The sequence below is a fragment of the Pteropus alecto genome, unplaced genomic scaffold, assembly GCF_000325575.1.
Source record: "Pteropus alecto unplaced genomic scaffold, ASM32557v1 scaffold25, whole genome shotgun sequence".
NCBI classification, from domain to species: Eukaryota; Metazoa; Chordata; class Mammalia; order Chiroptera; family Pteropodidae; genus Pteropus; species Pteropus alecto.
Genome location: NW_006441955.1, coordinates 19142218 through 19148217, shown reverse-complemented (window position 1 = coordinate 19148217; position 6000 = coordinate 19142218). Strand labels below are relative to the sequence as shown.

Sequence of the window (6000 nt, the reverse complement as noted above, 5' to 3'; positions counted from 1 at the left end):
GAAAGAGTGACTGTGAAATGTATTACAAGACTGCTGTGTAAACCTTAATGGATGATGGAGTTAAAAAGAGACCTGTGCCCCTACTAATATAGCAAGTTACCATTCTATGGTATGTCATAGCCACACTAGAATTAGAATTCATATACCTAGGAGATGACAGTGAGGGGATCTTATGCTTCCTTTTATCATACTTAACATTTGAAGAAGAAGAATACCAAAAACAATAACACCTAATAGTTACATAGTACTTACTAAAAGTTAGGGACTCTTGAATATTTTACAGTTTGTAATATATCTTTATATCTGTTAACACAGTAAACCAGTGAGCTGAATGGGTTGCAGGAATGAAAGTATTCAATACTGCTACGTGGTATATGCAAAAGGAGAGGGGGCCTCTAGAAATGTGTGACTGAAGATTTCTCCTTTCACACAAACAGTACAAGTTCAGGTTAAAGACACTTATCATAGTTCTCTTTTGAAAGGTTAAGGCGTTAGAGGCTGAATTTCCTGTCATGATCCAGAAATCACAGAAGGTTCTTAATGTGAAAGAAAAAGTGATGCCATTGTGTGACACCTTAAGCCACTCAGGTTGTGGATCTGGTATTGCTCAATTAATTAGCCCCTATTTACAGTTGACAGAACAAGAGTTAACTATAAATAAAGCAGATAAATTTTATGAGGGTGTATTTTGTATTGGAAAAAGAAAATGAATTAATATGGTATAATGTTAAGAAGTTCCTATACTAATACTGACTAAAAGGCTAACACTGGCCAGGAATTTTGCAAGTAAATTAAATGGTTATTGATCAGTTATCTGTTAGACTCTGAGGGGCATTTTAAATATTTATTATAATATAGGTATAAGATATAGTCTTATATTTGTGGGCAAGAATTCTATAAGTAAGGAGCACTAGAATCATATGTAACACTTTTATAACAATAAAAGACTTTTGAGTTAATATGTATTATAAGAAAAAAAAGAATATAAAATATCGCATTCATAATTTTTATATTGACTACATGTTGATATATTTTGAATATATTGGGTGAAGTATAATGTTAATTTCATCAGTTTTCTTTTTTTATTGTGGCACTAGATTATTTTATTTTATTATTATTTTTATTGCCTACAGCACCTGGTATGCCTAGGTGGTCTTCCATCCAGGTACTAACCAGGCCCGACCCTGCTTAGCTTCCGAGATCAGACGAGATCGGGCACATTCAGGGTGGTATGGCTGTAGACTTGCACTATATTTTTGAAGAAAATATATTAAATAAATGTGTGGTAAGAATTCTTTCTTTCTTTTAGAGTCAATATGTTTTCAAGATTCCATTTGCTTCTCCTGTAAAAATGAGAGTATCGTGAGAACTCCCATTGTTATATTCAACTTGATTCTACAGCCCAACTTGTCAGCTTCAGGGTTACTAGTATTCCATTTAAAATTATGAGTAATAAGAAGTGTTTACAGTCCATTAGTACCTAAATTGAAGCTGTCATTCTGGTTAATTATAATAATAGAAAGAAAGAAAGAAAAAAGTCCAGAGCCTTGAATAAGGATAAATATGGATAAATATTGGTGGATTTAACCTCTAGGTGAAAATTCTAGATTCTGTTACCTCCAAATGGGTAGGACACTCTGTTTCCCTCCTAACATTCATTCATTTGTTAATAAAAAATATTTAGTAATCTACAATGTATCATATTCTGGGCTAGCGCCTTTATGTGGTAGGCCTAAAATGATAGAAATGATTACTACTCTTGTAAAAATGTTCATCAATTGGGAGAAACGTACCATTAAAAATAGACAACAATATAAAATATTTAGGGGTGATGAAGTAGAGAATTTGGAAAGTCCATATTAAGATGTATCTACTAGGCTTTTGGCAAGGGAAACATAAGATTTTTTAATATTTCAAATCTACACACACACACATGTACACACACACACACACACACACACACGCACAAAATAAGTTCAATTAGTCAAGGAAACAAGACGGGAATGTGAGTTATAAGACCTAGGGATCCACATTTGTAAAAACCCAGTGCAAAAAGAACTGGCACTTTTAAAAACTCACAAAAGTTCAAGGTGATTGGGATATAGATGCGAGGATGAGGAATAGTGAGAATTTAGGCTAGACTGCTCAACAGGGGCCAAGTAATGATGAACTTTGAATGTCCATGTAAAGTATTTAGACTTTATACTCAGGGTGATGAGAAGTTACTGAAGAATTTTTCAATAGGAGTATCCTTTGTAAGCAGCATGGAGGAGCCCCAAATGGAGGCTAACAAATCATGTAATAGACTATTGTGGTAGTTCAGACAAGAGATGATGGTGGTCTGGGTTTAGGGTCAATGAGAGTGAAGATGAAAGAAATGATAGGTCAACAAAATGTTAGAAGTTAATTGGAGACTTCATCATTGATTGAATGTGAGGAATATGGCTAATGAGAAACAGAGAGAGAGACATATACAGAGAGAAATGAATCAAGATGAATCAAGAATAAGTCTTAGGTCTGTTTTAGTGACTCCATTCACTGAGATAGGGAAAATTAGTGGAGAAACAACCTTGAGGAAAAAGATAATGATTTCAATTTTGGACCTGATGAATTTGATGTGTGACATCTAGGTAGAGCTGTGCTGTAGGCAACTAAATCGATTAGTCTGGAGCTCAAAATAGAGGTATAGCCTATAGAACTTGGATGGGTTTTGAAGACATTCGAGTGGAAGAGGTCACCCAATGAGTTTATGTACAGCAAGAACAGGTGGCTACTTAAAATAGGACTCAGAAATCCTAACGTTTTCAGGATGGATAGAGAGAAAGGAGCCCTTAAAGAAGACTGCAAAGGAGCATCTAGAGAGGTAGCAGGAAAATTAGGAAGATCATCAGAACAAATGACAACCTGAATATTAGGAAAGAGAATGTTTCAAGAACTATAGTCATCAAGGCTACCGTCATCTAGGTCTGATGTTACAGAGAAATCATGTTAAGTAAGTGTTCAATGGATGTTGAAACCTCTTGGTATCCTTGAGAACAGCCCTTCCTGAGGGTTTGTGGCCACTGAGGCAAGGCCATAGGAGGTTTAAGAATAAATTTGAAGATAAGAAGGTAGACAACTCTTTTGAGAAGTCAACAGTGACTTCTGGAGCAGTATATGTAGATAGGTAAAAAATCTGGAGAATGTTTTATTTTCTCAAGGTAAGAGAAACTTAGATATGTTAAAATGATAATGAGAAAAAGCCAAAGTTAAATATAAAACAGAAGGAAATAATTGAGAAAATAAGGCCTCTGAAATTCATGTTAGATGGGATCCAGAACACAGAGGGTTAGTCTCAAGTAGGAGACAGGACACTTCTGCCAGTTGAATAAGAAGAAAGAAGGAATGGGTAGTTGCAGGTGCTGAATTTGGTGGCAAGAGTTGAGAGGCCACCTAAACAGCTCGTGTCCTCTGTGAGGTAATCTGGATAGTCGAGAACGTGTGAAATCGTGTTGGATATTTTCAGTGTAAGCATCTTTGTTGTAAATGTCTTCACTGCAAGCATTTTTGCCGCAAATATTTTCACCACACAACTAATTTGTTGTAAGGCAATTTCACCATAAAAAATAAAATAACTGGTTGACAATTTGGTTTACATTAGACAGACTTAATGTATTTAAGCTAGTTGTCAGCGATTTCATTTTCCCATTGACGAAGTTCTCACAGTACTCCCATTGTTATATAAATTTTAGCCCCCATATGCTCTATACAGTGACAAGTAGACATGGTGGCCCTAAAATAGTGGATGATAACGTTTAATAATGCCAGATTGCAAAACTATATGTAAAGCCAGATTGCATACTATACTAGAAAATGATAGCATATCAATTTGCACATTATTTGGTGAACACTGTTATCCTTCCCACCTGTCGAAACGAAAAGTTTCGACAAACTTTATAAAATATAAACGAGGAGGCCATTAATTCACAACAGTCTTCGAGAGCGTTAATGCTCTATTCTTTAGGTGCAAATTGATGCCTCTCTTAATGAAGGAAGAAATTGTAGGAAAAAAGAAAAAGTGTGATGCCAAAGAGGTAGAAAAAAATTGTATAATGCTATGAAAGAAAGACTTTGAAGACAATGTATTTTCATTTTTCTCAATAGTCTTAAATTTTGTTAATTTTTTTGTTTCATGATGTCCTTTTTAATGTTCCTTTTTTATTTCTGTTGTTTTATCTTTTATAGTGAAATTGTCTTTCTGTCAATTAGTTTTTCAGTGAAAATGCTTGCAACAAAGATGTTTATGGTAAAAATACTTATGGCAAAAATACCTAGAACTGTATGGAAATAGCTGCTGTGGTGAATGAGAAAGAGAGAAAGAGAGAGAGAGGGAAATATCTTACAGGGAATGAGACAAGTTGGGGACCATGAATTCAAAGAGATTCCAATCTGCGCATAGTCAGCCAGTGTCAGTGCCAAATACTAGACGTGTCTGTTCAGATCCCTCTGTGAGGTGAAGTCTTCACGGAGCACAGGTCCAAAATAGTGTCATTTTGACATGAGACCAAGTTAAATAAAAATTTATCATGTCAGGTTACAGCCACAATCATTAGCCCACACTGAATACTGGCTGTGGCACAAGAAGGGGGTTCTTCAGCACGTCACAGCTGTACTGTCCACAAATCATAGAGGCCAGTAATTTACTGCTAAACATCACATTTTCTTTAATAAACTATAATTAATTTGTTGATTAGGTTAATTGTTTTGATCAGTTGTAGAGTGTCAGACTGTTTACTTATTAGCTGTTACATTATGCATACGTCAGCTACCTAAGAATTCAAGCTAAAATGAACACATGATGGTTCTAGGATGGAATGTGACACCAATATTTTACCAATAAATTATTTAATAGGTTTCTGTTTATATCTAAACTTCCCACTATAAACTTACTGCTTCTTTTCCAAATGTAAATATAACGTATTTATTGTGGAGAATTTGGAAAACAAAGAAGAATATAGAGAAGGAAATAGAAATTGCCTAATTCCTACCCAGAGATAACTGCTTCTAGTATTTTACTATATATACATACGGTTGTTTTTAATTGGATTATACTGTGTAATAAACATTTGTTTTCACTTTTCCTATCCTGAACATTTCTTCATGTTATTAAATATTTTTCAGAAACATGATTTTAAATGACAGCATTGGAATACATATATATTATGCATATTGCATATGTTATGCAAATCAATGGATGTTCCACGATTTAAACAGTTCCCTACAGTTGACCATTTAAGTTTTTCTAATTTTCTTTTATATTGAGTTCAATAGTCCTTCATGCCTTAGTTCACACTTCTGATTCCTTCCTTAATCATTTAGCTGCTCTTAATTGTCACTAATACTGTGGTTCTCTGAGTAGATAATAGTAGGATTGAGCATTTGGGTTTAAATGAAACTATATTTGGGCAGAAAAAAAAACTATCTGAACTATAAACATTTTCAAGGATAATGTTCTTTAGACCTTGACAAAGACACATTCTCTAGATTTTCTCTTGACACCTGGGATATAAAGGTTTGTAATATAGTAAAGATAGCACTTCTGACATGTGTATCATAAAGCTGTAATCCAAGGAATGAATACTTTTATAGGGTAAATTTTTGCCTTCCCCCACTCAGCCAGAATTTGAATACTTACTTAGCTACTGACATTTTTTGACCATTCTAATAGAAAGATAAATATTTATCTAGACATAACATGTGCACCAAGCTATACTAAGCCAAATTGCACAGAATTTACAATTCATACTAATTGAAAGGAGAGAGTAATTCTTATGTATCAAATAATGTGATAGCAGGCTGCCTACTTATTTATAATTTCGAGTTTCCTATGTAGTGATTAGATAATGGTTCTGCATTACCAAACATTTTTAAAGTGCAAATTTGAGGGTATTTTTTAAACCACTCTACTAGGTAGAAATTTAAGGAAAGCAGACATAGATAAGACATACATTTTCTTGCAGT

The 6000-nt window shown here is 34.2% G+C and overlaps 1 protein-coding gene and 1 non-coding gene across 3 annotated transcripts in view; one reads left to right on the top strand and one right to left on the bottom strand.

The window, feature by feature from the left end:
• The window catches only part of PTGER3 (prostaglandin E receptor 3), an 83221-nt gene that overhangs the window by 20356 nt on the left and 56865 nt on the right, over positions 1 to 6000 (top strand). The window lies entirely within an intron of this gene.
• LOC112486086 lies at positions 1125 to 1243 on the bottom strand. The gene has a single exon (XR_003048623.1). It is a non-coding gene; the product is annotated as a 5S ribosomal RNA (ribosomal RNA).